Source organism: Sceloporus undulatus, chromosome 2 (assembly GCF_019175285.1).
Source record: "Sceloporus undulatus isolate JIND9_A2432 ecotype Alabama chromosome 2, SceUnd_v1.1, whole genome shotgun sequence".
Taxonomy (NCBI): Eukaryota; Metazoa; Chordata; class Lepidosauria; order Squamata; family Phrynosomatidae; genus Sceloporus; species Sceloporus undulatus.
In genome coordinates, this window is record NC_056523.1 from 206982520 (window position 1) to 206996596 (window position 14077).

The following is a 14077-nucleotide window of genomic DNA, read 5'->3' on the forward strand; positions in this document are numbered from 1 at the left end:
AAGAAAGCTAAGCTGATCTTATTGTGTTCTGGATCCCCTGCTGCCTGATTAAGAAATCATTGAAACTCAAAACTCTACATCTTTTGACAGGTAGTAGAGCTAATAAAAGGTAATGTCTCATATATTCTGTAGCTCTCTGTTTTGGGAAAATAGGTGTTCTCTGGTCAGGTATTTGCCTGAAACCTTCAGGTATGGCGTTCTTTTGTGTGATTGAATGTTGCTTCTTAGCATGACTTGCTTTTTTCTTTAGCCAATACCTCATGTTCAGATATTCTGGCAAGGTGATTTCTGTATCAGGACTTATCATCCTCTCACTTCAGACACCAACTCTGTGCCAAACATCAACTGTCTGTCTAGAAATTAAGTTTTCCAAGCTCAGCACTGAACAGAAAAAAGCAGCCTTTTTCTCAGCTCTGATGTCAATGTTTTTGCAAGCACCACTTTTAAGAACACACGTTTCTTGTAGTTCAACCAAAGTTTTATGGGATTAACTTTGAATAAAACAAATGCCAAACTTTCCATACCTATGTTATTAGCACTTTCGAAACCACTTATTTTAACACAGTTGTAATTCACTAAAGAAACTTTTGAAAGTTTACTGAACTAAGCTTTTAATAGGCTGCTCCCATTAATCAGTGGCCCTCATCTGGCCATATTCATTTTCCCCATTTTTTAAAACAATAACAACAACAATGTCAACAACAATTACGATGCAGACTTCTCCTTTGGTCCCCAAATCATCATCATAATTATTGATGCCCTTGTCATTATGCTACTAATAATGAACAAATATTTTGGGGAAAGGGAAGGAGGAGATGATTATATACCAACAAGGCAATTTTTATCAGTGTATGTTTATTGAGAAGCAAGTCCAGTTGAGCGTAACAAAATTTAAAATGTGGTTTATAGGTTTTCCTTAGGGAAAGCTCAAAGAAGAAAGAGCTGAAGAGATGAGGAGTTGGGAAGATGAAGGAAGATGAGAAATGTTGTTTGGAGAAGTGAGGGCACAAGGAAAAAGAGCCTGGGGGAGATGGAGGGTGAAAACAAATGTAGCCAGATGGATTTGGGATGGGAGGAGAAGACAAAAGAGTATGAGAGGGATCAGGGAGAGAAGGAGAAGGTAAGTGCAACTAGGAAAAGCGAGGAGGGAGCAAGAGGAAGATCGAAGGCTCTTTGCTTTGTGCCTGTCAATCTGTACCTAGCTCATGTTTCTGAAGAGTTCACTCTTTTGGTTAGCTGGCTCCTAAGGTTGCAAACAACAGTATTGTCTAGTAGGCAGTTTATGATCAGCATCTCTTAACAACATCTTAAGGTTTGAACTTTGTGCCTTTATAATTTCCCATATATTAGTTATGTAAAACAAGTAGTTTATACATTCCTTGTGGAGGGTTATCAAGTCACATAGATAAGTCCAATCTAGGGGTATTCCTTATCATATACTTTATATAATTTGGCACATTTCATCTCATGGAGCACTGCTTCTTAGGCTATTTCTCTGAGTAACCAGCAATCCCCCCCCCCCCCCGGTGTGCCAGGGACCACCAGCATAAATTTATGCCCATGCACTACACTTCTTTCTTTCTTTCTTTCTTTCTTTCTTTGAAACATGCCAGGCACCATCACGGAGTAGCACCATTAGGAGAAACAATTTTCATTCTTACGGTATCAATTACTAACAGTATGTTAGGAGAAACAATTTTCATTCTTACGGTATCAAATACTAACAGTATGTTAGAGTTATAAGGAACATAATCTTACACAATACATATATAAATGCAAAACCCATTTAACAGTGATACCTTTATTGCATCACTGTTTTGTGGATTTTAGATGTTATGGTACAGTACTTTACTAAATGGCCAACATAGCTAACCTGGGATATGTTTTCAATATATAAATGTGTACACTTCACATTTCACATTTATGACTCATACAGACACAGTATTTATGTACATTTCAGTATTTCATTATTTTCAGTTGCATTGCATTACTTCAGCATTGCTACAATCACTGTTTCAAGCGTATTTACAATGCCATCTGTAAATTGGCATTTTAATCAGAGTATGATTAATTCAAAGTGTTATTTCCCATTCTAGGGATTTCAACAGTTTAATGATGTAAACTGGCCCCTAACTGGTGCAGTCCGGCAGCTTTTATAACCAATCAATTAATATATTATGGCAAATAGCCAGTATAGTTTTTATAACTATCACAGATATATGTTTATCCTTTTCTTAGCCAACTCCAACTTGGGAATCTTGTTTCCCAAAACAGATGATTTGGTGGAGCTTTACATTTTCCATGTCACTTACTGCCTGTGAGATGCTTTCTTTATATGATAGGCTCCTTCACTATTATGTGGCACCTACTCCTTCAAGGAACCAGGCTTATTAATTCTTTGATCTGCCCTGCTGTGAGATTTAGTTGTCTGGCAAGATTCCTATAAATTCATGGAAGGATTCTCATTTCTTAGATGAGCAAGCTTTGCTTAATTGCATTATATTACTTATTTCTGTTTTTTTCTCCTAAGAAACTGTTTGGGTTGGCTCTTTACCTTATTTTGTTTCGGCACGATATGCATCCAGAAGCAGAATTCAGACATGCACATTTAATATCCCTGTATCTCACCCAGGGGAATTAGTGTGGTGGAGTGATTTGACTATTGGACCTGGATAGACCTGGATAAGTCACACTCTCTCATCCACAGAGGAAGACGATGACAAATATTTTTTGCCCTCTCTGAGCAAACTTTGCTAAGAAAAACCCTATGATAATTTTGCCTAACAGTTACCATAAGTCAAAAATCACTGGAAGGTACACAATAACAATCTTACCCAGACAAATACCTTATTTGAATTTTGATTTCTAAAATGCAAAACACAAAAAGTAATAAGTGCCTTGTTTTAATTATTATTGGCAAATCATCACACGATGAATGGAAGGGATGGGAAGACTTTTAGCTAAAGATTATGGTGTGGGAAAGAAAAAGAGATCATGAAAGTAGGGGGCTAGGGAATGAGCTGCCTCATATTGAAAGAGGAGGTGGTTCCTTTCTGTCTCCTTCGCTGGAATTAGGCTAGACCCATCTGTAGCTGACCATTGTCTGGCAGGATGGCATAGCACCTGGCAGCCTATGTCTGCTGTTATACACTGGGGGAAGGAGATGGGCAGAGGGAGCAGCCTCCAGTCAGGGACGTAGCTAGGATTTTAGGAAGGGGGGGCGTCCAGACTAAGTGCCACCATTATAATGGGGCTTGGGTGCGGCAGCGCAGCAGCACACACCGTTCATTTTTCTAATGGAAGGGGGGGTCCGGACCCCAAGAACCCCCTCTTGGCTACGTCCCTGCTCCAGTGCCTTATGTAAGAATGCTGATGGACATGTAGTCTCTGCTATCGTCATATGGGATCTTGTCTTCTTGTTTCTGAGGTCATCTGTTTTCAGATCAGTGTAAGAGTAAAACATGACCTGCTTTGTGAGCTGAGCTGTAATTTGCTAGGTTGGCCTTACATCTAGATAGGCATCCTGAATACTGAAGTCCCCAAAAGCAACAAGCATCTGTTTCAAGAATACCTTGAATTCAGCAGCAATCAATAATTCAACTGTCCTATAAACAGTAATTAAACTAGTGGAATTTCTAACTTGCCCCTGGTTTCTAATACTTTTGCACACACCTGTCTGCCTGGTGTTTAACACAATATCAGACAGAGGAGGAAGGCTGCATGCTAGATGGATGGACTCTACTGAGGTATGAGTTTACAGCAGAACTGTGGAGGACGGGGTCTTGCAGATGTCTTATCCACAGGGTAGCCATGGGTTGAGATCGACTTGAGGGTGGTTAACAACAACAAAACAGATAAAAGGGATAGTACACACATTGTGGGTACCCTGGACTAGTTCTTAACTGAATGCAATCGTGTCGGCCAAATGCAGTCTTCCAGCATTATTTGGTCAGGTTTCAAGAATACTTGCCAGATCACTAGCCTTATCCTGAATAAAACCGGATGACAGATGTTTCATTTGGCAAGATATTATTATATTGCCACTATAAGGTAAAGTTGATGGGAAAATATTTGCCCATATGCTCTCAAGAAGCAGTATTGATTTGGAATCTAGTGTGGGTTCTGAATGGCAGTTTGCTGCTTTTTCTCAGTCCAGCATGGTACAGATATCTTTTGCCGTTTCAGCGGAATATATATATTCTTCTGATTCTGAGCTCATTAAATCCCACCCAGTGTACCGCGCTGCCAGCAATGCTGTGTTTCCTCCTGCTGTAAATATGTTTGCAGTTCCCCTCCTCACCCAATTATTCTTCCAAACAGTGTCTTTGTTAAACAAGTCACCCCAAAGTGTCATATAGCATTCTAATATGCCAGTTTGCAGAAAATTAGGGTTGGCTACCTTCTGGGTGCAATAAAAAAAGGAGCTGCCTGGCATAGGAGAATGTACAAAGTGGAATGTTATTTTTTATATTTCCTTTTGGCATGAAAAATGCTTCATTATGCCAAGCGTGTGTTTTCTAAACCAGCTATGCATGACAGCAGTGGAGTGTTGCTCTAATACAGAAACAGACCATTTGCATGGGAGGTTGTTATTCAACAGGGCCTTCATTTACAAGAAACATGTTGCACTTTAATTGAGCCCTTTTAAGCAAGCTGCACCTGCTTTAATATATCCATCTTGTTCTCTGCATATGTACAGTTTCTGAAGAATAGTTAAAATCTGCTTTGCTTTAAAGTGCAGCGGAGGCAATACAGCAACTTTAGACAATAGTATAAAGATAGGTGATCATCCTTTATTAAACAGATTAGTTGCTTAAAAAGTCAGGGATAATTGCTTGTTCTTCCATGAATGGGATCTAACTATTTGAACTTCCTGCCTCTGAAAGGTGATAGTCTTCATGTGATGGGAGGAGGTAGACAGGTGGTGTTATGGATGCATGGTGTTGTTCCACTTTAAACTGGGAGACAAACATCCCTCTTACACTGAGATGGGCTGCTCTTGGAATCTTGGAATTTGTAGTTGGTTGTGGCACCAGAACTCTCTGACAGAAAAGGCTATCTACAAATTCCAGAATTCCATAGCATTGAGCTATAGCAGTTCAAGTGGTGCCAAACTGCATCAATTCTGCAGTGTAGATGCTGCCAGAGCCAGAATGTGCACAAGGCACCTCCTTGTGTCCTATGAATGAGTGGCAGTGTGTGTGTGTATCGAGTGCAGCAACTAGTTGCAGTTGAGTTGTCAGGTCCCCTTTATGAACCTGTTAGAGCTCTGGAGAAGTTCTTCTTTGTGTCCAGCTATTCTCTCAAGCTCATTTGATGGGAACAAGGAAATTGACCTTCTTGGTGGTTGCTCCCAGACTTTGGAACTCCCTCCCTAGAGAAGCCAGAATGGCCCTGTCCTTGCTCTCCTTCCTGCGGTAGGTCAAAAACATTTTTGTACTGTCACTTTTACAAACGGATGCGGGTTGGGCTTTTAAATGTATGACTTGGATTTTAGGGTTTGTATATAGTCTTTTATTACATTTTAATATTTTTAATGTTTAACGTTTTTAAATTCCGAATTGTTTAATCATTTTTAAAATCTTAAATTTATAGTGTACTTTTCAATGTTTCGTATTGTTTTTAATTTGTATTGTTTTAAACATGTTGTTAGCTGGCTTGAGTGCCTATAGTGGGAGAAAGGAGGGATATATATAAGAATACAATCATCATCATCATCATCATCATCATCATCATCATCATCATCATCATCCCACGTCCCAAGATTTCAGGACCAAAACCAGGCATGGCCTCTGGTGATGTAACGAGTAGCAGCTCCTAATAATATTGCAGGGGTGGACTGTGGTCATTTAATAAACATGATACATTACGTATCAACCGCTTAATGAACCTTTGTTCAGAACATGTGATTGAAATAAAAAAGTGGTTGGAAAGTACATTTTCCAAGCTCTGCAGTAAACATGAACCTTCCTCCACAAATGTTTCCCATCGTGGTTTTTTTTATAGATACCTTTAAAAGACTGCTTTTAAGATCACTTGGAAGCTGTAGTTCAAGCAAAGAACAATTTCCATACTCTGCTTTGAACACCATCCTTGTTTTTAACATGTTTTCAGCTGTAGCTTTTAACAACGTATAGGAGGTGTAGCCCAACCAAAGAAATATTTCAAAGCAAAAAGACAATTGTCAAACTCTTCTCTTAATGGATTGCTCCCAGTAACCAAGGTTCCTCTCACAAGCCACATTTTTTAAACCGACAGATTGTGGAACCCACCCTCATCCCCCAAATACCATATGGCAATGGTGACAATAATGCAACAGGGGAATTTTGCTTATACATGCCTATTCAAAGAGCAAACCCTTTTGAGTTTAATTGGACATACAGAGAGAGGGAGAAAGAAGAAGGGAACAAGAGAGAGGAAGGGATAGTAAGGAAGGAGGGAGGGAGAAATGAAATGCAACTAGGGTGTATTGGGAGAGGACATTTAGCCAGAAGTTGTGGATGGGGAGAGGAACTAGGGAGGAGGAGAAGATATTTACTCAGGAGTAGTGGGAAAGGGAAACCATGGAACAAGAGATGAGAGAAGGGGGAACAAAGGAGAAGATGAGTACTGTATAAGCAAGAGCTGAGGGGCAAGAAGGAGGAAGAAGAGGATCAGAGACAGAGAAAAGGAAGGAAGGGAAGGGGAAAAATTCCCTTCCAAAGGATGTGGTGATGGCCACCAATTTATATAAAAAAACCAGCATATAGATATCGTAGAACTATGTTAAACTATGACTCTGGAAACCAGAATTCAATTCCCTGCTCGGCCATGAAACCCACCCTGGGCAAGTCGCATATCCTTTGCATCAGGGGAAGGCAATAGCAAACCTCTGAACAAATCTTCTCAAGAAAACCCCTTAAGAGGTTTGCCTTAGGGTCGCCATATATCGGAAACAACCTGAAGGAACACAACAACAGTTGTTTACTGGAGTAGGAATGGACACGTTCAAGGTTCCTCTGTGAATGCTGCACCACCGGAAATAAAATCCCTTCTTTCCAGAGTCAAACAAGATGTGTGTACGGGAAGTCTGCACCTTCTTGAAAGAATTGTGGCAATCCTCCCCTTTTTGGTGATTTTCCTTTTTTCTCATTTGTCTGTGTGTGCATGCAGAAACAGCAGTGAAAGCCCTTCTGTAGAGGAATCACATGTGGACTGATCCAGATTGGGGCAATGCAAGTTTACTTTAGAGTAAGCAAAGGGGTTTTTAAACTGCACAGTACTGTACATTTGTAATGTATCATGTGGTTTAACACTGAAGATAGTTTTGAAAGACAACTGAACCAGTTCTTTAAAGCTCATTCCCCTACAAGAAAAGGTTACCATATTTGGGGCTTTTTAATTTTGAAAGAAAAAAAAAGATGAGTACGAAGGAGAACATTCGTAGAGGTTTATAAAATTAGGTACAGTATGGAGATAGTTGAGAGCCAACATGTTGTAGTGGATGGAGTATTGGAATACAACTCTGGAGACCAGGCACTCGGTGTCCTTGGGCAAGTCACACTCTCTCAGCCTCAGAGGAAGGCAATAGTGAACCCCCTCTCATAGGGTTACCATAATTGTCCACTATTGCCAAGGACAAAATGTGGAACAAATTCGAGACCAAACTGTAGGACAACTGCAGGACAAAACTAAGCCCAAAATGTAGGTCATTTAAGAAAAATGGAGGACCTTAAATGTCCTACATTTTGGGCTGAGTTTTGTCCTGCAGTTGTCCTACAGTTTGGTCTCGAATTTGTCCTACATTTTCTCCCTGGTAATAGTGGACAATTATGGCAGCCTCTCAACAAAATTTGCCAAGAAAACCCTGTGATAGGTTTGCCTTAGAGTTGCCATAAGTTGGAAATGACTTGAAGGCATACAAGAACAACAAGAAGAAAGTTAACAGGGCTATTTATTTATTTCCAGTGACTGCCAGCCACTGATGGACTGTACGCTCCCTCCAACATATCAGATGAATATCAGTTGCTGGGGAAAGGAAGCTAGAAAAGGGACTGTTGCCCTCATGTCCTTCTTGTGGGCTTCTGAAAGGTATCTCTGGTGACTGTGGGAAATAGGTTATTGGACTAGAAAGACCTCAGTACTGCATGACCTTTCTTATAGCCGTATGGTATATTTGTTACATACCCTCCAGCTGTCCCAATTTGGCAGGGACAGTCCTGATTAATCTTTTGCCATCCCACTTCTTCCAGCTGCTTTTAGAATGTCCCAGTTCCTTCCTTTTCTTCCACGTTCCCCCTTCAACCTCAATAAATTTCAGTTGGTTCAAACCGAGTTCAAAATGCAAGTAGTTTGCTCTCAACTCAAGAGGGAAAGAGGAGTGGCATGGGTGGAGTCTTGCACCGCCCAGTAGGCTCAAGCAAAAGCAAACTGCTGCAGCCTCTCCCAGCTTGTGTGTGTTCCCCCATTAATTCATTTGCCCTCTTGACCACACTGTGAAGTTGCTTCGCCACAGGCATCCAAGTTTTCGTCTGTGAAATATTGGTGGCTATGTTGTTATGCTGTATAGATAGATAGATCGATAGATATGGCAAGTTTCATGCCAAGATCTTTAAGTTACAGTTTGGAATTGTTTTGAGTGATCATTAACGTAACACGCAAGTTTCTGTTACAGAAACCAGGTGGGTATTGCCTTGTCATGTAACATTCAAGTGTTGCTCTATTCTATCCTTAATTACCCACTCAAGCTGTGATAATGCATAGTAAATTCTGAAAGCTAATGCAACAGTGCCATTTCCTCCACGCTCATAATTGTACGGTAGAATTTCATAGGCTATCTGAGCAGCAGAAATCATGTTGTGTTATATGGTACCAACAAAACAGTTGCTTTGTGTCTTTGGACAGGGTTTTCAGGGGATCTGCAAATAAAAACAACATTCATTTTCACATAGTTTGACCCATTACAGCAGGTTACTGGAAAGTATTTGAGTAGGTGACATACTCTATTGCTTTTTACATTTCCCAGACATTTAGGAGAGGAAAGTGAAAAGGCAGCAGCAGCAGATAAACAGTCATCACATGTAATTGCATTATTGCTAAGGTAATTTAATTCACCCTTCAGCTATGGGTTTGGACAGATGAGTTTGTGATAGGCTAATACATGCAGTGCGGTCTCAAGTAAGCTGTTACAGAATGAAATGGATTTTTTTAAACATTAGGTATGTATTATTTATTGTATCTGATGTACATGTCCAGCAGACACCCAATATCACCACCATCTGCATGCAACCAGATACTCTGTATAGCAGAAGCAGAATGGATGCTATTTTAAGTTTCCCCACAAAGGCAGACAGTAATCCTGTTGCTTTAGTGTATTTGTTCATTGTAAATTGGTTCTCTGGGATACAATTTAACACTAAAATATTATTAATTAAAAAAAAACCCACAAGTCCAGCCTTTCTCCTAGGGGATCTGTGATAAATATGCAGCACCATTATAAAAGTGTTACTCAGAAGTGCACCTCCCGAGTCTGATTCGGGGCAAATGAATGGGAACGACAAGGGTGTCTGATTCGGGAACTTGAGGATGGGAGGAGCAGTGCTCAAGGGGCTGGCCTGGGGGTGCCTGGGGGTGTCACCCTCTTTGTTCTCTTTCCTGCATTACCGGTGCCATTTTCTCCCATTCGCATTGCCTTTTTCCCCGGTGGAGTGGGAAGCAGGGTAAGGCGATCGCATGTGTAGACAAATGTATTTTTTTTTAAATTAAGCTTTCGATCGCCTAGGCACTCTGTTGGGTGTCCAAACATAGCAAATTGCAACATTGACCTCCAAACGCGGTAAACACATTACGCCCCTGCAAGCTCCCTCCTGCTCCACATGCACAGATCGACGTGTGAGGAGACCCATTGAACACAATTTTAAACTATTATTTTGTCTTTTTTTTACATGCCTGCTCGATCGCCCCCAATCAGTCCAGGGAGCAATGGGGGAGGCAAAGGGACTTGGGGGGAATAGAGGCTCCTTCTCCTTTTCCCAGAGTTGCTCTGGGAAGACACAGGACAGTTTGGGAGGCAAAGGGACTTGGAGGGATGGAGGCTTCTTCTCCCTTTTCCAGAGGGGAAAAGTGCCTAAGCGATTGATTGACTGTTTAAAAAAACAAAAAAACAGAAAAACGGGTTTGAAAGATGCAAATGGGAACAGGGAACAAAAATAGCCTGTGCCAAAATGCATCGAAGCAACTGAGGTCACTGTGACATCAAGTGTCTAGGTGCTTGATTCACAGCTGTTTAAAAAAAGGTTCCGGAAGGGCAATGGGAATGGGGAGCAAAAAAGTCCGCTTCAAATTACAACGGAGAAAAGTTCAATGGAATGAGAGCATGGGTCAAAAAACCCCGAGTCCGTTTGCACCCTTTCGTAATGGGAACGAGGGACCAGATTTGAATACGACTCGGAAAAAAGATCCGAGTCAGAATCGCAGCGAAATACGTCACTTTATATGCCCAGTGGAAATGGGGCCAGAGTTTGCAGGCTTCTGTACTGTATTGACTGAAGGTAGATAACAATGAGAAAAGACAGACAATTTCCTAATCTGATCATGATCAGGTCTAGGAAATCTGTCTCCTTGGGCAAAATAAGTTCCTTTCCCTCTTTTTTTGATGTTATACACACACACACACAACTACATACATATGTGCCCACATGCAGATGCCATGCACATTTAACTAAAAGGACCATCTTAAAAATACATGAATTCACATTACAGTATAATGTAATTTCAGTCTAGCTATACCCCAATAGCTGTCAAGAGCTATTAAGGACAGAAAGTGAGAGGGAATGTATACTGTTCTGAGCTCGTGAACATAGATAGGTACTGCCTGTCCCTATAAAGTACACATTCCTGTTGAGAGAAACAGTTGCACCTGGGAAGTGAGAACAGGGTTGTGAATTTGTCCAGTTGCAGAGATAGCCCTGATTTGGATCCTCAAAATTCTATGTTGGATCAAACCTCATTTTGGCAGAAATTTGCTTTTGAAACTATCACTTCGGCTTTATTTTAACTGAACTGGGTTTTCCAAGTAAATCCAACACCTGTAATCTCTGAGATTATTCTACCCTCCAGATACAGGTGCAGGGGCCAGAGTTGTGCTTTTTACAACTGTCTCAGGAGTGATCAAGATACATGTTAAAATTTGTGCTGTACAGCAGTTCGCAGTTATGGAGCACATGCGATCAAGCACTGCTTCAGCATTACACAGAAAATTCAAAAGAGCAGTAACATCAAAGTGTGGAATACTGTGAGTTATTACCAAATTATTTTTATATTTTGTTATGAATAACATAACAAAACTGGACAATTTTTTTTCTAATTAAATTTTTATTGAGTTTTTACAATAAAATACATGAAGTCTGTAGAACAATGACAACGACAACAACAACAACAGCAATTAACTACAAGGGCCAAGGGTATGTATCTGATGAATAGTTATTCTGCAGCAGAATCAGAAAATTAGTTCTCAGCAAGAGCTAGAGAGTTCGGCTTGTCAAATTGTAGTGTATCTGTCCAGAAATCCATCTGTGAAGTTGGAGGTTGGAACCAGTGGGAGTGTTGATTAAAATAGTCAATAAAGATCATCCAGTCTTCTTCAAATATGTCAGTCCTTTTGTGACCAGTGCAAGACCTCGTCGTAGCAGACAGTTTTGATTATACGTTTCTAGTGCTATTAAGAGTCCAAATTTTCTTGTTGTGTGCCTTCATGTCATTTCTGATTTATAGCAACCCTAAGATGAAACTATCATGGGGTTGTGGTTTTTTTTTTTTGTCAAGGCTTATCCAGATGAGAACTATACAATATGTTTATAATTTGTTAAGGGCAGTAGGGGCCACATCACCTTGTAATCTGTCAGTTACCTATTTCTTATCTAAGGAATAGAATTTGGGGCTAGTAACCGAGTACAAATCCCTGGTAGTTGAGATCTTGATCAGTGGTTGTTGTCAAACTCTTGGGGTGAACCTTGCTATCAACGGAGTTTATCACACAGGAGGCAAAGTGCCCAAATCCCATGAATAAATGGAGTTTAAATCCTGGGAATATCCCGCAAGAGTGGAATTGTTTTCAGACATGTTGAGTGATTTTGACATTAACCCGGCATTAACCTGTGCAGAAAGTGCAAAATTATGCTGCTTTTTAATTTAGGGATTTTTCAGAAGTTTAAAAGCGACATGATTTTGTGGCTTTCTGCATGCGTTAATGTTACCTTAATGCCCAAGTTGTGTGACATTGTCTGAAAACAGTCCCACTCCTGTGGGATATTCCCAGGTCTAAGCCCTGTTTATCCACGGGACTTTGGTGCTTCTCTCCCATGTGATAAACTCCCTCTGTTTCAGATGGGTGCTTTGCCTGGTTTGGGGAGAAATACTTCTTTGGTTGTCATGGGGGATAACCTTTGAAGATAGAGAAAGTCATGTGAAATGCAAGCTTGTTGATCCTCCTTGAATTCTTTGCAGCTCTTGATACTACCAGACACGGTGTCTTCTAAGATTGGTTGTCATGGGGGCTTTCATATTATGTTTTGTAATTGTTTCATGTTTTGTAATTGTTATTACATTTGCTTATTGTAAGAAATTTTTACTTTCGGTGCTATACAGTTGTACTGGACAAATAAATTATTTTTGGGGCAGCTTCTTTCTCTTCTTCCAATACTGATACATTTCCATCTCAGGAGGCATTGTTTAAGATCTTCAGGAACAGGGGAATGAACTTGCTTTCTTCCTCTTCATGTTCCCTGTTTTTCATGCCTGCATTTCCTTTAGTTTGTAAAACTTGATGGAAGGATATCTTATTGCTGGTATTCCTAAGCTGCTCAGGAGTCATGTTGGCTAATGAAAAGTTTCAAGGCTGTTTTTGTGCCCACCGGAGCTCAAAAACAATCTTTTTGTTCCAAAATGCCCCTAAAAGAACTCTTGGGGGTTTGGAGGGCATTTACACCACATTTAGAGTCCTTTTGGGGTCCTTGGCTGTGTGTGTGTGTGTGTGTGTGTGTGTGTGTGTGTAAAAAAACAGTTTTTACACACATTCTTTTAAAACAAGTTTGCCCCCAAATACTCCAAAATGTCTATTAGAGTGAGGGAATGGGGTACATTTCTGCCACATTTTGTGGGACCCCTGGGACAATTTAGGGCCAGGAGAGGCCTTTTTTGAATCCCCAAGAAGAGCAGGTGCATAGTCAGGAAAAACAACAACAACAGATCAAGATTATTGCCAAGAAACCTATATAAATGGTTTATCAAGTATATAAAGTGGAATTCCAATTTCAGTGAAAGCAACCAGAGGTACAAGAGTGCCTCCCAACTAGGGTTGCCATAAGTCACAACCTCCAAACTGGGACAAATGTAGGACAAAGTAGGACAATATTTTTCAAATGGAGGACACTTTTTTGAAAAATGGAGGACACGCGAAAAAATTGCTGTTTTTAAAAAAATCATAGAATCATAGAGTTGGAAGAGACCACTAGGGCCATCCAGTCCAACCCCCTGCCATGCAGGAAATCCAAATCAAAGCATCCCTGACAGATGGCCATCCAGCCTCTGTTTAAAGACCTCCAAGGAAGGAGACTCTATCACCCTCCGAGGGAGTGCATTCCACTGTCGAACAGCCCTTACTGTCAGGAAGTTCCTCCTAATGTTCAGATGGAATCTCTTTTCCTGCAGCTTGCATCCATTGTTCCGGGTCCTGTTCTCTGGAGCAGCAGAAAACAAGCTTGCTCCCTCTTCAATATGACATCCTTTCAAATATTTAAACAGGGCTATCATATCACCTCTTAACCTTCTTTTCTCCAGGCTAAACATCCCCAGCTCCCTAAGTCGTTTCTCATAGGGCATGGTTTCCAGACCCTTCACCATTTTTGTCGCCCTCCTTTGGACACGCTCCAGTTTCTCAATGTCCTTTCTGAATTGTGGTGCCCAGAACTGGACACAATATTCTAGGTGGGGCCTGACCAGAGCAGAATACATTGGCACTATTACTTCTCTTGATCTAGACACTATACTTCTATTGATGCAGCCTAAAATAGCATTGGCCTTTTTAGCTGCCGCATCACAC

At 40.7% G+C, this 14077-nt stretch overlaps 1 protein-coding gene across 1 annotated transcript in view; it reads left to right on the forward strand.

Annotated features, from left to right (window-relative positions):
- KIAA1958 (KIAA1958 ortholog) overlaps window positions 1-14077 on the forward strand; it is an 88885-nt gene that overhangs the window by 14685 nt on the left and 60123 nt on the right.